Raw genomic sequence first — 20,316 nt, 5'->3', positions numbered from 1 at the left:
TAAAAAGGGGTGAGTAGTACTCCAGGCAAGTATGGAAGGGTATACGTTGTAAGGGGGTGAGAGTACTCAGGGCAGAATGGGAGGGTATATAAGGGGGTGAGTGACCGGGGGCAGTATGGGAGGGTATATAAGGGTGAGTAGTACGCGGGGCGATGGAGGGTATATAAGGGTATACAAGTACTGGTCGGAGACTGACGCCCCGTGTCCCCCTTATGGTAGATGTCCAAGTTGCTTCTGGCAATATGGGTGCCCATAGTGAATTGCCCAGACTGAGGTGAGGAAGATATACCCATTAACACGTGGCATCCGCCTGGGATTGTGGGAGCATCGTGGACCTGTTTCTTCTGCGCTATGGGGCGAGTGGTGAAAAAGGGACATAACAGGGAGAGAACCCCCCTATGTGCGGCATGTAGTGCCCCCCAAAGCTGTGAAGGCACTGGAGAGCCCACTTCCTGGTGTGCCACGATTATCCACCCGCCGGAGTCCGACATTCATGCCCGTGAACCAGGACGCAGCAGAACCCCCTGCATCTGGCCTGTAAGTCTGCCAACCCAGGGGTGGTGGAGCTGCTGCTGGCCAGGGGGCAGCAGGTGATAATGCCATGATTATAGTGGCCAACACGCCATGCAGAACATCCTGCAGGTCACCGCCTACAGACTCGCCAACCCAACCCGGAGCTGATTGTGCGGCACTGCTCCAACTCACCGGCGCCATCCGGTCTGGGCCAGTGGCCTCATCAAGAGTAAGGAACTAGGCTGCCGGTTATTGGGTGCCACTGTACCCCAACTCTTCTGGTTTCTGACTTGGCTACAATAATATGTCTGTAAAGCTACAAAAGGTGGGGGGGGGGGGGTGCTCCGGAGATCACAGAGGCCACCAGAAAGGTCGCAGCCCCCCCCATAGCCTTTGTGCCCCATGTGCGGTGCCAGATTGTGTACAAATGGCTGCCAAAGGCATCAACATTTACATTCTACTTACCTTTTCGTGGTGAATACATGGTTCCACGCAGTGGGAGCTCTGGACTCACGGAAAACTCCGTAACTGGGCGCAGGGGTAGGGACGTTGCCCCTGCCATTTAATACTGTGGTAGGGATGTTGCCCCTGCTGCATTTATATGTCGGGGTAGGGATGTTGCCCCCCTGCCATTTATAACTGTGGGTAGGGATGTTGCCCCCCTGGCATTTATAACTGTGGGTAGGGTTGTTGCCCCTCTGCATTTATAACTGTGGGGTAGGGATGTTGCCCCCCTGCCATTTATAATGTGGGGAAGGGATGTTGCCCCTGCCTTTATAACTGTGGGTAGGGACGTTGCCCGCCCTGCCATTTATACTGTGGGGTAGGGATGTTGCCCCCTCTGCATTTATAACTGTGGGGTTAGGGTTGTTGCCCCCGCTGCCATTTATAACCTGTGGGGTAGGGATGTTGCCCCCTGTCCATTTATAACCTTGGGGTAGGGTTGTTGCCCCCCTGCCATTTATAACTGTGGGGTAGGCGATGTTGCCCCCTGAACATTTTAACTAATCTGTGGGGTAGGGATGTTGCCCCGCCTGCCAATTTATAATCTGTGGGTAGGGTTGTTGCCCCCTGCCATTTACAATGTGGGGTAGGTTGTTGCCCCCTGGCCATTTATAAAACTGTGGGGTAGGGATGTTGCCCCTGGCATTATAACTGTGGGGAAGGGGACGTTGCCCCTGCCATTTAATAACTGTGGGGAAGGACGTTGCCCCGCTGCCATTTATAACTGTGGGGAAGGGGAGTTGCCCTGCATTTATAACTGTGGGGAGGGACGTTTACACCCCTGCCTTTAATAAGCTGTGGGGTAGGGTGTTGCCCTACATTTATAACTGTGGGGGTAGGGATGTTGCCAGCCCGCATTTCAACTCAGTTTGGGGGGGCCCGGGCTCTCTGACCACCTCTCTCTCTAGGAGACCCTATTGTTTCATTTGTCCCCAAATATCACTCATAGGCAGATGCACCCAGATATACAGACCCCCCTCTCTAACCACTGACCCAAATCTCTAAATGCCCTGGTTATCTCCTCCTGGATGAACCTGCCCTTACCCTATCCCATTTAGACTACTGCCCCAGAACCTTCTCCCGGTCCCTTCCTTCCAGTCCCCTTCTCCCTGTCCCTCGTTCTCCCAGCCTCCTTCTCCTGGTCTCCCTCTCCGGTCCCCTTCACCCAGCTTTCCTTCTCCCGGCCTCCTTCTCCTGACTCCTCCGGTCTCCTCTCCGGGTCCCCTTCTCCCAAGTCTTCTCCTCCCGGTCCTCCTTCCTCCAGTCTCCTCTCCCAGTCTCCTTCTCCAAGTCTCCCTCTCCCGGTCTCTCTTCTCCTTCTCCAGTCTCCTTCTCCGTCTCCTTCTTCCAAGTCTCCCTCTCCGCAGCTCTTCTCCAAGTCTCCTCTCCCGGTCTCCTTCTCCAAGGTCTCCTTCTCCAAGTCTCCCTCTCCCGGTCTCCTTCTCAAGTCTCCTTCTCCAAGTCTCCTTCTCCCGGTCTCCTTCTCCCAAGTCTCCTCTCCCAGTGCTCTTCTCAGTCTCCCCTCTTCCCGGTCTCCTTCTCAAGTCTCCTTCCCGCGGTCTCCCTCTCCCCTTCTCCAAGTCTCCCCTCTCCCAGTCTCCTTCTCCAATCTCCCTCTCCCGTCTCCTTCTCCAAGTCTCTCCTCTCGTCCGTCCTCCTCCAAGTCTCCCTGTCCCGGTCCCTTTCCCGGTCTCCTTCTCCAAGTCCCCTCTCCCAGCCTCCTTCTTCCTGGTCTCCCTCTCCCGGTCCCCTTCACCAGCTTCCTTCTCCGGCCTCCTCTCCTGGACTCCTCCGGTCTCCCTCTCCGGGTCCCCTTCTCCAAGTCTCCCTCTCCAGTCTCCTTCTCCGGTCTCCTTCTCCCAAGGTCTCCCTCTCCCCTGGTCTCCTTCTCCAAGTCTCCCTCTCCCACGGTCTCCTTCTCAAGTCTCCCTTCTCCCAGTAATCCTTCTCCCGTCTCCCTCTCCCAGTCCTCCCTTCTCCCGGTCTCCTTCTCCAAGTCTCCCTCTCCCAGTCTCCTTCTCCAGTCTCCTTCTCGCCGGTCTCCTTCTCCTCCAAGCTCCGCTCTCCCCAGTCTCCTTCTCCAAGTCTCCCTCTCCCGGTCTCCTTCTCCAGTCTCCTTCTCCGCGGTTCCTTCTCCCGGTCTCCTTCTCCGGTCTCCTTCTCCAAGTCTCCTTCTCCAAGTCTCCCTCTCCAAGTCTCGCTTCTCCAAGTCTCCCTCTCCAGTCTCCTTCTCCAAGTCTCCCTCTCCGGTCTCTTCTCAAGTCTCCTCTCCCGGTCCCTCCAAGTCTCCCTGTCCCGGTCCCTTCTCCCGGTCTCCTTCCTCCAAGTCTCCCTCTCCCGGTCTCCTCCAAGTCTCCCTGTCCGGTCTCCTTCTCCCGGCTCCTTCTCCCGGTCTCCTTCTCCAAGTCTCTCCCTCTCCCGGTCCCCTTTCTCCAAGTCTCCCTCTTCTCCGGTCCCCTTCTCCAAGTCTCCCTCCTCCAAGTCTCCCTCTCCCGGTCCCCTTCTCCAAGTTTTCTTCCCCCTCTTCCGGCCGTCCCTTCTTCCAAGTCTCCCTCTCCCGGTCCCCTTCTCCAAGGTCTCCCTCTCCCGGTCCCCTTCTCCAAGTCTCCCTCTCCGGTCCCCTTCTCCAAGTCTCCCCTCCCCGGTCCTTCTCCAAGTCTCCCGGTCCCCTTCTCAAGTCTCCCTCTCCCGTCCCTTCTCCAAGTCTCCTCTCCCCTTCTCCAAGTCTCCTTCTCCCGTCCCCCTTCTCCAAGTCTCCCGGTCCCTTCTCGTCTCCTCTCCGGTCCCCTTTCCAAGTCTCCCTCTCCCGGTCGCCCTTCTCTCCAAGCTCCCTCTCCCTCTCCCTTCTCCAAGTCTTTCTTTCTCCCCGGTCCCCTTCTCCAAGTCTCCCCCGGTCCCTTCTCCCAAGTCTCCCTCTTTTCCGGTCCCCTTCTCGCCAAGTCTCCCTCTCCCGGTCTCCTTCCCCAAGTCTCCCGGTCCCCTTCTCCAAGTCTCCTCTCCCGTCCCCCTTCTCCAAGTCTCCCGGTTTCCCCTTCTCCAAGTCTCCCTCTCCCGGTCCCCTTCTCAAGTCTCCCTCTCCCGGTCTCCTTCTCCAAGTCTCCCGGTCCCTCTTCCCAAGTCTCCCTCTCCCGCGTCCCCTTCTCCAAGTCTCCCTCTCCCGGTCTCCTTCTCCAAGTCTCGTCTCCCGGTCCCCTTCTCCAAGTCTCCCTCTCCTGGTCTCCTTCTCCAAGTCTCCCGGTCCCTTCTCCAATCTCCGGTCCTTCTCCAAGTCTCCCTTCTCCCGGTCCCCTTCTCCAAGTCTCCTCTCCCGGTCTCCTTCTCCAAGTCTCCCGGTCTCCCTTCTCAAGTCTCCCTCTCCCTCCCAAGTCTCTCCGGTCCCTTCTCCAAGTCTCCGGTCCCTTCTCCCAGTCTCCCTCTCTCCCTTCTCCAAGTCTCCCGTCTCCTTCTCCAAGTCTCCCGGTCGGCCCTTCTCCAAGTCTCCACTCTCCCTTCTCAACGTCTCCGGTCTCCTTCTCCAAGTCTCCTCCCTTCTCCAAGTCTCCCTCTCCCTTCTCCAAGTCTCCTTCTCCCCGGTCCCTTCTCCAAGTCTCCCTCTCGCCCTTCTCCAAGTCTCCCGGTCCCTTCTCCAAGTCTCCCTCTCCCGGTCCTTCTCCCCGGAACTGTGGGGCGGGGCTGTGGGGTGGAACTGTGGGGCGGAAACTGTGGGTGGAGCTGTGGGGGTGCAATAAGTGTAACAAGGTGCATGTTCCAGGTGCTGCGATACTGCTGCGCGTCCCCCAGAACAGTAGAAGTTCTACTCAACACCTACAGTCACGTTCGGGTCACCGACGAGTGGTCTGAGGCCGTACCCCGAGATGTACAGCAGGTCCGGTACCCCGTGTGTGTGTGTCTGTGGTGCCCTGTGTGTGGGGCACTAGGGGTAACTTGGCCCTACGCTAAACATTGTATTCATCTGTCTCCCACAGAAGCACCCCGACTTTCTTCCAGTCCAGTCTTTTCTCTGCGAGAGGCACCCCGATCCCTGCAGCACCTCTGCCGCTGTTGCCTGCGCTCTCACCTGGAGGGGAAACTGCCCCAGCTCCTGCCCCACCTCCCGCTGCCCCCAAGCTGCTCGGCTTCCTACAGCTGGACTTTGAGGGTGTCTGTACTGAGTGACTGGGAACTATAGCGGGGTGACCGTTACCCCAATGTTTCTATATATCTGTAACCTTGTTATGGGCTAAGGGGGCCCAGCCTGAAGGCCAGTTAGGGGGGGATTTGGGGTGAGTGCTTATTTGTGCCTGGGTACCCCTGGAACTATAGCAGGGTGACTGTTACCCCAATGTTTCTATATATCTGTACCTTGTTATGGGCTAAGGGGGCCCAGCCTGAAGGCCAGTTAGGGGGGGATTTGGGGTGAGTGCTTTATTTGTGCCTTGGGTACCCCTGGAACTATAGTGGGGTGACTGTTACCCCAATGTTTCTATATATCTGTAACCTTGTTATGGGCTAAGGGGCCCAGCCTGAAGGCCAGTTAGGGGGGATTTGGGTGCTTATTTGTGCCCTGGGTACCCCTGGAACTATAGCGGGGTGACTGTTCCCCAATGTTTCTATATATCTGTAACCTTGTTATGGCCTAAGGGGGCCCAGCCTGAAGGCCAGTTAGGGGGGGATTTGGGGTGAGTGGCTTAATTTGTGCCCTGGGTACCCTGGAACTATAGCGGGGTGACTGTTACCCCAATGTTCTATATATCTGTAAACCTTGTTATGGGCTAAGGGGGCCCAGCCTGAAGGCCAGTTAGGGGGGATTTGGGGGTGAGTGCTTATTTGTGCCCTGGGTACCCCCCTGGAACTATAGCAGGGTGACTGTTACCCCAATGTTTCTATATATCTGTAACCTTGTTATGGGCTAAGGGGGCCCCGCCTGAAGGCCAGTTAGGGGGGGATTTGGGTGAGTGCTTATTTGTGCCCTGGGTACCCCTGGAACTATAGCGGGGTGACTGTTACCCCAATGTTTCTATATATCTGTAACCTTGTATGGGCTAAGGGGCCCAGCCTGAAGGCCAGTTAGGGGGGGATTTGGGGTGAGTGCTTATTTGTGCCCTGGGTACCCCTGGAACTATAGCGGGGTGACTGTTACCCAAACTGACCCAAGAGAAGGGTCCCGACCCCCCATGAGATGCTGCCTCCCTAACACCAGATTGCTCCCTGGCTTAAATCATCACTGGGCCCCCACAGGGGCAATAAAGCAGGGTGGGGCTGTTGCATGATACCAGCATATAAAGGGGTTGAAGTCAGGATGCAAATTCATTTATTTTCTGTTTATGCAGACAATGTGGGCACAGCCCCCCTATAAAGGGTAAGTTAAGCTGAACTAAACATTTCCTATGATGTGTAGAGAAATGCCATTCAGTCTGCAATTTGTCATCATTGGTTGTGGATGAATAAACTCTGCAGTTTGGAACTGAAAATGGTTGCTAGAGCACCACTTAACCCTAGCAACCAGGCAGAGGCTTGTAAGACAGTGAGGATAAGTGCTACACATACAACAACAATCCAGCCCCTAGGGGGCGCCTGAGAGCATTAACATTTCAGTTCAGGGAGAGGCAGAAACCCAATAGAAACTAATGGGTGACTGTGGGGATTTTGAACCCTGAAGGTAAGGTGCTTGGGGTGCAGTGCAAACAGCATGTGATTAGCATGGGGGGTAATTCCTGGGTTCCCCTGGGGCATCTGACAACACCCTCACCCCGGCACGGAGGTGCCCCCTTGTGCAAGAGGCAGCTGGAGGCTCGTATGGCCAGGGCAGCGAGGAGGCCACGTCCCGGTGATAGGCCGGGCTCCTCACGTCGGGGGAGGGCGTCAGGGCAAACTGGGCCACACTGGGCACTTTGAGGAGGTTCATGAGTTCCGTGGCCCTGACACAGATCTGCTCGCTCTCCTCCTCCCCATACGCGGAGATCATGGCCGCGCTCTGCACACACGAGCGCATCTTGGACAGGTACAGAGACACCTTGGGGATGAGGTCCTGGCTACGGGAGGCCAGCTTGGTCAGGGTGGTCATGAGCGTGGTGATGAGGCGCGGAGAGGACTTGGGGGCACCACACGAGCCCCGGGTCTGCGTGATCTCAAACAGCAGGGTCTCCAGAACATCGAAGAAGCGGTTAACCTGCTCCACGGTGCATCTCCGGTCGTACGAGACCGACACAAACTCGCCCACCGCCCACACCACGTGCGTGGAAGAGCGGCTCCTTGCTCTCGATGTTGCTCGTGGTGCCCACAAAGTCCAACAGCTCCCGGGACAGTTCCACCACGAGGGCCGGGTGTAGGCGGAACAGGCGGGAAGCTGCGCGCTCAGGACTCTGTGCACCTCCTCTTTGTACTTAGGCGGATCATAGAGGCGCCCACTGCGCTCAAGCACCGCCAGAACCAGCCGGCCGATCAGTGGCCCATCCGCTACCGTGGCAACTATAGTGAAATACTGGCGGAGCAGGCACGGCACGATCTCTGCGCACTGCGCCACGCGGGGGGAGCCGCTCAGGTCGGCCAGGGCTCGGTGGAGCAAAGAGAGCTGCTCTGGGACGGGACACGTCTCGCTACGCAGGATATACTGAAACACCTCCCGGCACTGCGGGTGTCGGAAAGCCTCGGCGGCGCTGGGCGGGAGCAGAGAATGATCCAAAGCCGCCTTGTCCGAGCCCAAAGGGCAAGAACGTTGCATCTCCAGCGCCGCCGTCACACAGGGCAGGTCCAGCAGGGAATGGAACAAGTCCAGAGCAGACGTGGGGTTAATAAGGGCCGGGAGCAGGGCCACAAACTCTGCCACCAACATGGGGCCGTTCCACGCCAGGAACTTCAGCAGGCCGGGAAAACTGCCCCTAAATGCCCCCACGTTCTCTGCCAGCACCGCGCTGTTGGCCCGACAGAAGCGCACAAACTGGAAGGCAAAGAGCGGCTTGTGGTACAGCTCGGCCGGCACCTTGGCCAGTAAATGTCTGTACACGGCTTGGGAGCCGGCGCCGGCCACCTCACTGTGGCTGAGGAAGAACTGGGCGAGGGGCAGCAGCGCGGGGGCCAGGGAGGGGTCGGAGCAGAGCCTCCCGGGCAGGTTCTTGAGCAGGGGCAGCGCCCGGTACAGGTAGGACACGTCCTGTTTGCAGATAACGTCCAGCAGCGCCACGGCCTCGGCCAGACACGCCCGTTGCACCTCGGCGTCGCTCCTGCGCAGCGCCTTCCTGTTACTCTGCTCCGCCAGCCGCAGGCAGTACTCCAACGCCTTCTCCCGGAGCCGCTCCCGCGGGGGCAACTGGCGGCTGGAGGCCGAGGAGGCGGATACCATGGAAACCTCCGACCGGTCGTCGCTCGTGGCCCCCCCGGAGCCGTGGCGCAGCAGCCAGGGGCGGAGCATGGAGAAGCCCAGTACGTTCAGCCACTGCTCCTCCGAGTAGCGAGCGCCGACGCTCAGCACCGTGAAGAAGTCCATAGCGGGGGTCCCGTCCAACTCCGCCAGGGGGCCGGGCAGCTTGGCGCGGGGGGAGAAGCTGGGACCCGCCCCCTGGGCATAGCGCAGCCAATCACACAGCTTCTTATTCACCACATTCACCTGCTCCTCTCCAAGCTCCGCCCTCAGCAGCAGGGGTAGGAGGAGCCTCAGGCTGTGGCCCTCAGGGGCCCGACCCTCCAGGAACTGCCCAATAGCCAGTAGGTCCCGGGGGGAGGGGCACAACTGGCACAATATGGCCGCCCCCACAGCCCGGATTTGGGCGGGGCTACTGTCCGACTCCACCAACCTCTGTAACTTCCCCACAAAGTCGGGATCCAAGTGTCTGGGCCCCCCGGCCCCCACTACCAGGTGCAGCCGCCTCAGGCTCTCCAGCACTTCCGCTTCCTGTCCGGCCCGCCCCAACATCGCCCCCGTCCGGCCGCAGAACTTCCGCAGCTCCTCCGGCCCCAACTCCCGGGCCTGGCGCAGCAACCCCTCCGTGCCCACACTCAGCATGGCGCCCCCGGGACTTCCGCCACTTCCGCTCCCCAACCCACTTCCGCCTATCAGCTGCCCAGCCTACCGGAACTGCCCGCTCAAAGGGGGCGTGGTGAGCTAGTAATGCTGGGAGCCGGGGGTTGGCTGGCAGAGCATCATGGGAAATGTAGTGCAGCTCATCTCTATGTGGGAAACAGATATCCGATACTCAGGGGTAACTGGCAGGGGGGAACACAAGCTGGGGGTAACTGGCTGGCAGGTGGGGAACACAAAACTGCTGGGGTAACTGGCAGGGTGGAACACAAGCTGGGGTAACTGGCAGGGGGGACACAAGCTGGGGTAACTGGCAGGGGGGAACACAAGCTGGGGGTAACTGGCAGGGGGGGAACACACAGCTGGGGGTAACTGGCAGGAGTGGAACACAAGCTGGGGTAACTGGCAGGGGGAGAACACAAGCTGGGGGTAACTGGCAAGGGGTGGAACACAAGCTGGGGTAACTGGCAGGAGTGGAACCAAGCTGGGTAACTGGCAGGAGTGGAACACAAGCTGGGGGTAAACTGGCAGGGGGGAACACAGCTGGGGTAACTGGAGGGTGGAACACAAGCTGGGGTAACTGGCAGGGGTGGGGTAACACAAAGCTGGGTAACTGGCATGGACACAAGGGGTAACAGCAAGCTGGGGTAACTGGCAGGTGGAAACACAAGCTGGGGGTAACTGGCAGGATGGAACACAAGCTGGGGTAACTGCAGGGGGGGGGAAACACAAAGCTGGGGTAACTGGCAGGGGGGGAACACAAGCTGGGGGTAACTGGCAGGGTGGAACACACAAGCTGGGGGTAACTGGCAGGGTGGAACACAAGCTGGGGGAACTGCAGGGGGGGAACACAAGCTGGGGGTAACTGCAGGGGTGGAACACAAGCTGGGGGTAACTGGCAGGGGGGGAACACAAGCTGGGGTTAACTGGCAGGGGGAAACAAGCTGGGGGTAACTGGCAGGGTGGAACACAAGCTGGGTAACTGGCAGGGGGAACACAAAGCTGGGGTAACTGGCAGGGGGGGAAACACAAGCTGGGGGTACTGCAGGGGTGGAACACAAGCTGGTAACTGGCAGGGGGGAACACAAGCTGGGGTAACTGGCAGGTGGAACACAAGCTGGGTAACTGCAGGGGGGGAACACAAGCTGGGGTAACTTGCAGGGGTGAACACAAGCTGGGTAAACTGGCAGGGGGGGGAACACAAGCTGGGGTAACTGGCAGGGGTGGAACACAAGCTGGGGAACTGGCAGGAGTGGAACACAAGCTGGGTAACTGGCAGTGGGTGGAAACACAAGCTGGGGTAACTGGCAGGAGTGGGAACACAAGCTGGGGGTAACTGGCAGGGGGGAACACAAGCTGGGGTAATGCAGGGGGGGAACAAGCTGGGGTAACTGGCAGGGGGGGAACACAAGCTGGGGGTACTGGCAGGGGGGGAACACAAGCTGGGGTAACTGGCAGGGGGGAACACAAGCTGGGGGTAACTGGCAGAACACAAAGCTGGGGGTAACTGGCTGGGGGAATGACTGGCAGGGGTGGAACAAGCTGGGGTAACTGGCAGGGGGGAACACAAGCTGGGGTAAACTGGCAGGGGGGGAACACAGCTGGGGGTAACTGGCAGGGGGGGAACACAAGCTGGGGGTAACTGGCAGGGGTGGAACACAAGCTGGGGTAACTGGCAGGGGGGGAACCAAGCTGGGGGTAACATGGCAGGGGGGGAACAGCAGCTGGGGGTAACTGGCAGGGGTGGAACACAAAGCTGGGGGTAACTGGCAGGGGGGAACAACAAGCTGGGGGTAAACTGGCAGGGGGGAACACAAGCTGGGGGTAACTGGCAGGGGGGGAACACAAGCTGGGGGTAACAAGGGGGGGAACACAAGCTGGGGTAACTGGCAGGGTGGAACACAAGCTGGGGTAACTGGCAGGGGGGAACACAAGCTGGGGGTAACTGGCAGGGGGGAAACACAAGCTGGGTAACTGGCAGGGGGGGAACACAAGCTGGGGGTAACTGGCAGGGGTGGAACAAAGCTGCTGGCAGGGTGGGGTAACTGGCAGGGGGCAAAAGCTGGGGGTTAACTGGCAGGGGGGAACACAAGCTGGGGTAACTGCAGGGGGAGACACACAAGCTGGGGGTAACTGGCAGGGGGAGAAACAACAAGCTGGGGGTAACTGGCAGGGGTGGAACCAAGCTGGGGGTAACTGGCAGGGGGGAACACAAGCTGGGGTAACTGGCAGGGGGGAACACAGCTGGGGGTAACTGGCAGGGGGGGAACACAAGCTGGGGGTAACTGCAGGGGGGAACAAGCTGGCTGCAGGGGTGGAACCAAGCTGGGGTAACTGCAGGGGGGAACACAAGCTGGGGGTAACTGGCAGGGGTGGAACTGGCACAAGCCTGGGGGTAACTGGCAGGGGGGGAAATCATGGCGGGGGAAGCTGGGGTAACTGGCAAGGGGTGGAACACAAGCTGGGGGTAACTGGCAGGGGGGAACACAAGCTGGGGGTAACTGGCAGGGTGGGGAACACAAGCTGGGGGTAACTGGCAGGGAGCTGGGGTAACAGGGGGGGAAACACTGGGGGTAACTGGCAGGGGTGGAACACACAAGCTGGGGTGGGGGTAACTGGCAGGGGGAACACAAGCTGGGGTAAACTGGAGGGGGGAACACAAGCTGGGTAACTGGGCAGGGGTGGAACACAAGCTGGGGTAACTGGCAGGATGGAACACAAGCTGGGGTAACTGGCAGGGGGGGAACACAAAGCTGGGGGGTGAACTGGCAGGGGGGGGGTAACTGGCACACAAGCTGGGGTAAGGGGGAACTGGGGTAACTGCAGGGGGAACACAAAGCTGGGGGAAACACAAGGGGGTGACTGGGGGTAACCTGGAAACCAGGGGGGGAACACAAGCTGGGGGTAACATGGCAGGGGGGGAACACAAGCTGGGGTAACTGGCAGGGGGGAAACAAAGCCTGGGGGTAACTGGCAGGGGGGAACACAAGCTGGGGGTAACTGGCAGGGGTGGAACACAAGCTGGGGGTAACTGGCAGGGGGAAAACACAAGCTGGGGTAACTGGCAGGGGGGAAACACAAGCTGGTAACTGGCAGGGGGAAAAGCACAAGCTGGGGTAACTGGCAGGGGGGGGAACACAAAGCTGGGGGTAACTGGCAGGGGGGAACACAAGCTGGGGGTAACTGGCCGGGCACAAGGGGAAACACTGGCAGAAACAAGCTGGGGTAACTGGGCAGGGGGGGAACACAAGCTGGGGGTAACTGCAGGGGTGGAACACAAGCTGGGTAAAGGCAGGGGTGGAACACAAGCTGGGGTAAGGGGGGGAACAACAAGCTGGGTAACTGGCAGGGGGGAACACAAGCTGGGGGTAAAAACTGGCAGGGGGGAACACAAGCTGGGGTTAACTGGCAGGGGTGGAACACAAAGCTGGGGGTAAACTGGGCAGGGGGGAAACACAAGCTGGGGTAATGGTCAACTGGCAGGGGGGAAACAAGCCACAGCTGGGGCTGGGGGTAACTGGCAGGGTGTGAACAGGCAAGCTGGGGTAACGGCAAACACAAGCTGGGGGTAACTGGCAGGGGGACACAAAAAGCTGGGGTAACTGGCAGGAGTGGAACACAAGTAAAGAGGGGGCGAACAACACAAGCTGGGGTAACTGGCAGGTGGGGACCAGCTGGGGTAAACTGCAGCCAAGCTGGGGTACTGGCAGGGGGGAACACAAGCTGGGGGTAACTAGGCAGGGAGGAAACCAAGCGGGGGGTAACTGGCAGGGGGGAACAACACGCTGGGGGTAACATGGCACGCTGGGGGTAACTGGCAGGGGGGACACAAGCTAACTGGCACAAAGCTGGCTGGCAGTGGAACTGGCAGAGGGGGGGAACAAGCAAGGCTGGGGTACTGCAGGGTGGAACACCAAGCTGGGGTAACTGGCAGGGGTGGAACAACAAGCTGGGGTAACTGGCAGGGGTGGAACACAAGCTGGGGTAACTGCAGGGTGGAACACAAGCTGGGTAACTGGCAGGGTGGAACACAACTGGGTAACGTGGCAGGGGTGGAACACAAGCTGGGGGTAAACTGGGCAGGGGTGGAACACAAGACTGGGTAACTGCAGGCGGGGAACACAAGCTGGGTAAACGGCAGGGGGGAAACACAGTCAAGCATGGGGTAACTGGCAGGGGGGGAACACAACGCTGGGGTAACTGCAGGAGTGAGAACAACAAAAGCTGGGGTAAAACTGGCAGGAGTTGCGAACCACAAAAGGCTGGGTAACAGTGGCAGGGGGGAACACAAGCTGGGGTAACTTGCGCAGGGGTGGAACACAAGCTGGGTAACTTGCAGGAGTGGAAACACAAAGCTGGGGGTAACTGGACAGGAGTGGAACACAAGCTGGGGTAATCTGGACAGGGGGGGAGGGAACGACAAAGCTGGGGGTAACTGCCAAGGAGGGGGAACACAAGCTGGGTTAACTGGCAGGAGTGGAAACACAAGCTGGGGTAACTGGCCCAGGAGGGTGGAACACAATGCTGGGGTAACTGCAGGAGGGGGAACACAAAGCTGGGGGTAACTGCAGGGGGGAACAACAAGCTGGAGTAACTGGCAAGGGGGTGGAACACAAGCTGGGGTTAACATGGCAGGGGGGGAAACACAGCTGGGGTAAACTGCAGGAGTGGAAACACAAGCCTGGGTAACTGGCAGGGGTGGAACACAAGCTGGGTAACTGGCAGGGGTGGAACACAAGCTGGGGTAACTGCACAGCCGATGACCAGCTGGGGGTAACTGGCAGGAGTGACACCAGCCTGGGGGTAAACCTGGCAGGGGGGAAACACAAGCTGGGGGTTAACTGGCAGGGGGAACACAAGCTGGGTAACTCGGTCAGGAATAGAACACAAGCGCGGGGTAACGGCAAGGAAGTGAACACAGCCTGGGGTAACTTGCAGGGGGGGAAACACAAGCTGGGGTAACTGGACAGGGGTGGAACACAAGCTGGGTTAACGGGCAGGAGTGGAACACAAGGCTGGGGTAACTGCAAGGAGTGGAACACAAAAAGCCGGGGTAACTGGCAAGGAGTGAACAACAAGCTGGGGGTAACGGCAGGGGGGGAATCACGAAGCTCGGGGGTAAACTGGCAGGAGTGGAACACAAGCTGGGGTAAACTGGCAAGGGGGGGAACACAAGACTGGGGGTACTGGCAGGAAGTGGAACACAAGCTGGGGTAACTGGCAGGAGTGGAAACCCACACAGCCTGGGGTTAACTGGCAGGGGGGAACACAAGCTGGTAACTGGCAGGGTGATGGAACACAAGCCTGGGTAACAATGCAGGGGGAAACCACAGCTGGGGGTAACTGGCAGGAAGTGAACCACAACTGGGGTAACTGGCAGGGGGGGACACCAAGCTGGGGTAACTGGCAGGAGTGGAACACAAGCTGGGTAAACTGGCAGGAGGTGGAACAACAAGCTGGGTAAAACTGGCAGGAGTGGAACACAAGCTGGGTAACTGCAGGGTGGAACACAAACTGGTAACCTGGCAAGGGGGAACAACAAGCTAGGTAACTGGCAGGAGTGGAAACACAAGCTGGGTAACTGGCAGGGTGGAACACAAGCTGGGGTTAAACCGGCAGGGGGGAACAACAAGCTGGGGTAAATGCATGAGTGGAACACAAGCTGGGTAAACCCTGGACAGGAGTGAACACAAGCTGAGGTAACAGGGTGGCAGAGGGTGGAACACAAGCTGGGGGTAACGGCAGGGGGGGACACAAGCTGGGGTAACTGGCAGGGAGGGAACCAACAAGCTGGGGTAACTGGCAGGAGTGGAACACAAAGCTGGGTAACTGGCAACGGAGTGGGAACAACAAGCTGGGTAACTGGCAGGGGGGGAACACAAGCTGGAGTAACTGCGGGGTGGAACACAACTGGGTAACTGGCAAGGAGTTGAAACACAAGCTGGGGAAACTGCAGGTGGTGGAACACAAGCTGGAGGTAACTGGCAAGGGGGGGAACACAAGCTGGGTAACTGGCAGGGGTGGAACAAACAAGCTGGGGTAACTGGCAGGGTGGAACACAAGCTGGGGGTAACTGCAAGGGGTGGAACACAAAGCTGGGTAACTGGCAAGGGTGAAACACAAAGCTGGGGGTAAACTGGCAGGTGGTGGAACCAGCTGGGGCGTAACGGCATGGGGGGAACACAAGCTGGGGTAACTGGCAGTTGATGGTGCTCAAGGTCCATCTATTCTTTCTGATCCTGTTTGGGGGTTCCGTCGGAAGCCAATAGATCTGTAAGGAACCCCCAAACCCTGATTCTGTGAATAAACAAACTGTGGAAGGAAACTCACAAAGATTAGAACTTCACATATACACAAATGTTCCGGGGTACTAGGCCCGCCCACTGTAATGTGCGGCCCACCCTACCGCCAGGTTTTTAGTCCCTTCCCCATTTAACCTTATGCAGCTGCGTCGCAATGGAAGGGGGGTTTTAAAAGCCTAAGCGGAATGAACAGCTACACAGATACATGGGGCCAACAGGGAACCCCTCAGCAGGCAAGCATACAGTAACAGGAAATGGATATAACCCCTCAACGCAAGCCAGCATACAGTACAGAGAATGGAAATATAAACCCCAGCAGCCAGCCATACAGTTAGCAGGAGAATTGGGAATACTAACCCCTCAGCAAGGCAGCATACAGTACAGGGAGATGGGAATGAAGAATATAAACCCCTCAGCACCAGCATACAGTACAAGGGAGAAATGGAATATACCCCTCAGCAGGCAGCATACAGTACAGAAGATGGGAATGGGAATATAACCCCCTCAGCAGGCAGCATACAGTACAGGAGATGGGGAAAATGGAATATAACCCCCGCAGCCAGCATACAGTACAGGAGATGGAATGGGAATAATAACCCCTCAGCAAGCCAGCATACAGTACAGAGATGGGAATGGAATACAACCCCATCAAGCCAGGCAAGCATAGCAGTACACAGGAGATTGGAACAATAAACCCTCAGCAAGGCAGCATACAGTACAGGAGATGGAATGGAAAATAACCCCTCAGCCAGCCAGCATACAGTACAGGAGATGGGAAAGTAACCCTCGCAGGCAGCATACAGTACAGGAGAATGGATGAGATATAACCCTCAGCAGCAGCATACAGTACAGGGGATGGGAATGGGAATAATACCACTCAGCAGCCCAGCATACAGTTACAGGAGATGGAATGGAATATAACCCGCCGTCAGCAGGCAAGCATAAACAGTAACAGGAGATGGGAATGGGAATATAACCCCTCCGCAAGCCAGCATACAGTACAGGGATGGGATATAACCCCTCAAGCAGGAGCATAACAGTACAGGAATGAGGAATGAGGAATATAACCCCCTCAGCAGCCACATACAGTACAGAGATGAATATAACCCCTCAGCAGAGCAGCAATACAGTACAGAGATGGGAAATTGGAAATAACCCTCAGCAGGAGCATATCATACAGGAAGATTGGAAATGGGAATATAAACCCCTCAGCAGCAGCCCATGACATGTACAGAAGATGGGAATTGGGAATAATAACCACCCCGCAAGCAGCCCAGCATATCAGTACAGCAGATGGAATGGAATACACGACCCCACAGCAGGCAGCATACAGTACAGGAGATTGAAATAACCCCAAGCAGGAAGCAATAACAGTACAGGAAGATGGAAATAAGGAATATAACCCCTCAAGCAGCCAGCAATACAGTACAGGAGATGAATGGGAATATAACCCCTTCAGCAAGGCAGCATAACAGTACAGAGATGGGAAATATAACCCCCTCAGCAGGCAGCATAACAGTACAGGAGATGGAACATAGACCCCTCAGCAAGGCAGCATACAGTAACAGAGATGGGAATGGAAATTAACTCCTCAGCAGCCAGCAATACAGTACAGGAGATGGAATGGAATATACCCTCAGCAGGCAGCATAACAGTACAGAGATGAATATACCCCTCGACAGGCAGCAATACAAGTACAGGAAGATGGGAATGAGAATATAACTCCCTCGCAGCCACACACAGTACAGTAGAAGGGAATATACCCCTCAGCAGCAGCAATACAGTACAAGAGGATGGAAATGGGAATATAACACCCTAGCAGCGCAGCACATACAGATACAGGAGAGGGAATGGAAATACAACCCCTCAGCAGGCAGCAATACCAGTAAACACGGAGTGGGAAATGAATATAACGCACTCAGCGCCAGCATTAACAGTACTAGGAGAATGGGAATATAACCCTCAGCAGCCAGCAAACAGTACAGGAGATGGAATGGAATATAACCCCCCTCAACAGGCAAGCATACAGTACAGGAGATGGAATGGAATATAACCCTCAGCAGGCAGCAATACAGTACAGGAGAAGGAATAATAAACCCTCAAGCAGCCAGCATACATACCAGGAGATGGAATGGGAATATAACCCCTCAGCAGCAGCCATACAGTAACAGGAGATAGGTAATAACCGCCTACAGCAGGCAGCAATACAGTACAGGAGATGGAAATGGGAAAATATAACCCCTCAGCAGGCAGCAATACAGTACAGGATGGAAATACTAAACCCCTCAGCAAGGCAAGCATACCAGTACAGGGATGGGAATGGGAATATAACCCCTGCACAGGCAGCATACAGTACAGGAATGGGAATGGAATATAACCCCTCAGCAGGCAGCATAACAGTAAACAAGGAGATGGGAATGGGAGAAATATAACCCCTCAGACCAGGCAAGCATATCAGTACAGGAATGGAAATGGGAAAATAACCCGCTCAGCCAGGCAGCATACAGTACAAGGAGATGGGAGATGGGAATATAAACCCTCTAGCAGGCAGCAATACCAGTACGGAGATGAATGGAATAAACCCCCTCAGCAGGCAAGCATCAGTTACAGGAGATGGGAATGGGAATATAAACCCCTCAGCAGCAGCAACAGTAGCAGGAGATGGGAAATGGAATATAAACCCCTTCAAGCAGCAGCATACAGTACACAGGAGATGGAATGGGAAATATAACGCCCACAGGCAGCATACAGTACAGAGATGATGGAAATATACCCTCAGCAGGCCAGCAATACAGTAACAGAGGAGATGGAATGGGAAATAACCCCCTCAGCAGTGCACATAACAGTACAGGAGATTGGGAATGGAATATAACCCTTCAGCAGGCAGCATACAGCTACAGAGATGGGAATGGATATAACCCCTCAGCAGGCGAGCATACAGTACAAGGAGATGGAAATGGGAATTATAACCCCTCAGCAGGCAGCATACAGTACAGGAGATTGGAATGGGAAAATAAACTCCCTCAGCAGGCAGCATAACAGACAGGAAGAATGGAATGGGAATAATAAACCCCCTCAGCAGGCAGCATACAGTACAGGAGATGAATGGCAATAAACCCCATCAGCAGGCAGCAAAATACAGTACAGAGATGGAATGGAAATATAACCCTCAGCGAGGCAGCATAACAGTACAGGAATGGGAATGGGAATTATAACCCCTCAGCAGGCAGCAATACATACGGAAGATGGGAATGAATATAACCCACTCAGCAATGCAGCCATACAGTACCGGAAATGGAATGGGAAATATAACCCCTCAGCAGCAGCATACAGTACAGGAGATGGGAATGGGAATATAAAACCCTCAGCAAGGCAGCATACAGTACAGGAGATGGAATGGATATAACCCCATCAGAGTCAGGCAGCATAACAGTACAGAGGGAGATGGGGGGAATGGAATATTAAACCTCCCTCAAGCAGGCAGCATACAGTAAACAGGAGATGGGAAGGGATATAAACCCTCAGCAGAGCAGCAATACTACAGTACGGACCTAGGAGCACCGACCAGTACGGAACCGTGAGCCCGACTGTAACGGAACTGTGAGCCCGACTGTACGGAACCGTGAGCCGACCGTAAACGGAACTGTGAAGCTCCGACCGTACGGAATACTGTGAGCCCTGACCGTACGGAACCGTCAGAGCCCCGACGCCGTACGAAACTAGTAGCCCGACCGTTAACGGAAACGTGCGCCCGACCGTACGGCAAACCGTGAGCCCGACTGTAAACGGAACCGTGAGCCCGACCGTACGGAAAGCCGTGAGCCCGACCGTACGGAACCGTGAGCCCCCGGACCGTACGGAACCAGTGAAGCCCCGACCAGTACGGAACCGTGAGCCCCGACCGACGGAACCCGTGAGCCCACCAGTACGGAAACCGTAGAGCCCATGACCAGTACGGAACTGAGTGAGCACCCGACCGTAACGAACTGTGAGTCACCGACTGTACGGAACTGGTGAGCCGACTGTAACGGAAACCGTGAGCCCGACTGTACGGAAACTGGTGAGCCGACCGTACGAAACCGTGAGCCGACTGTAAAACGGAACTGTGAGCTCCCGACTGTACGGAACCGTGAGCCCCACTGACTGCGGGGACCGTAACTGCGCTGGCAGCATTGTAACAGTAATGAGCCCTATATTTCTGCGTCTCATTTATTGCATTCCACTGTTATCAACTCTGCGCTCTCTTATCTCGAAGTCTCTGGTGTGAGTGACGGGTCACTGAACTATTGCTCTCCCCAATAATACAGAACTGGACTCACTGTCCACCTATAGAGTCACCCATGACTGTCTCCTATCTGGCCCCAACGCTGAAACGGGGGGGATCCTCAATCTACAGCTTTCCTCAGGGGCCCCCGGGGCCACCATCCTGTACATCCAGGTCCGTCAGTTCTACCCTCTAACCACCTATCCTACCCGTGCCCTGGGTACCCTGGAACTATAAGCGGGGTGAATGTTTACCCCAATGTTTCTATATATCTGTAACCTTGTTATGGGCTAAGTGGGGCCTCAGCCGAAGGCAGTATAGGGGGGGATTTGGGGTGAGTGCTTAATTTGTGCCCTGGGTACCCCTGAACATAGCGGGGTGACTGTTACCCTCCAGTTTTCTATATAATCTGTAACCTTGTTATGGCTAGGGGCCCAGCTGAAGTCCAAGTTAGGGGGGATTGGGGTGATGCTTATTTTGTGCCCTGGGTACCACCTGGAAAACTATATGCGGGGAGGGGTGTGCTGTTAACCCCAATGTTTTCTATATATCTTGTAACCGTGTTATGGGCTAGGGGCCCAGCCTGAAGCCAGTTAGGGGGGATTTGGGGTGAGTGCTTTTTGCCCTGGGTACCCCTGGAACTATAGCGGGGTGACTGCTTACCCCCCAATGTATTCTATAAATCTGTAACCTTGTTAATGGCTAAGGGGGCCCCAGCCTGAAGGCAAGTTAGGGGGGGA

General features: G+C 56.6%; 1 pseudogene; it reads right to left on the bottom strand.

Moving 5' to 3' along the window:
- Positions 1-6,741: 6,741 nt before the first annotated feature.
- LOC116406761 lies at positions 6,742-9,019 on the bottom strand (annotated as a pseudogene).
- Between the last annotated feature and the right edge of the window lie 11,297 nt (positions 9,020-20,316).

Source organism: Xenopus tropicalis, chromosome 8, assembly GCF_000004195.4.
Source record: "Xenopus tropicalis strain Nigerian chromosome 8, UCB_Xtro_10.0, whole genome shotgun sequence".
In the NCBI taxonomy this organism is placed as follows: Eukaryota; Metazoa; Chordata; class Amphibia; order Anura; family Pipidae; genus Xenopus; species Xenopus tropicalis.
This window is presented reverse-complemented; position numbering and strand designations above follow the sequence as displayed.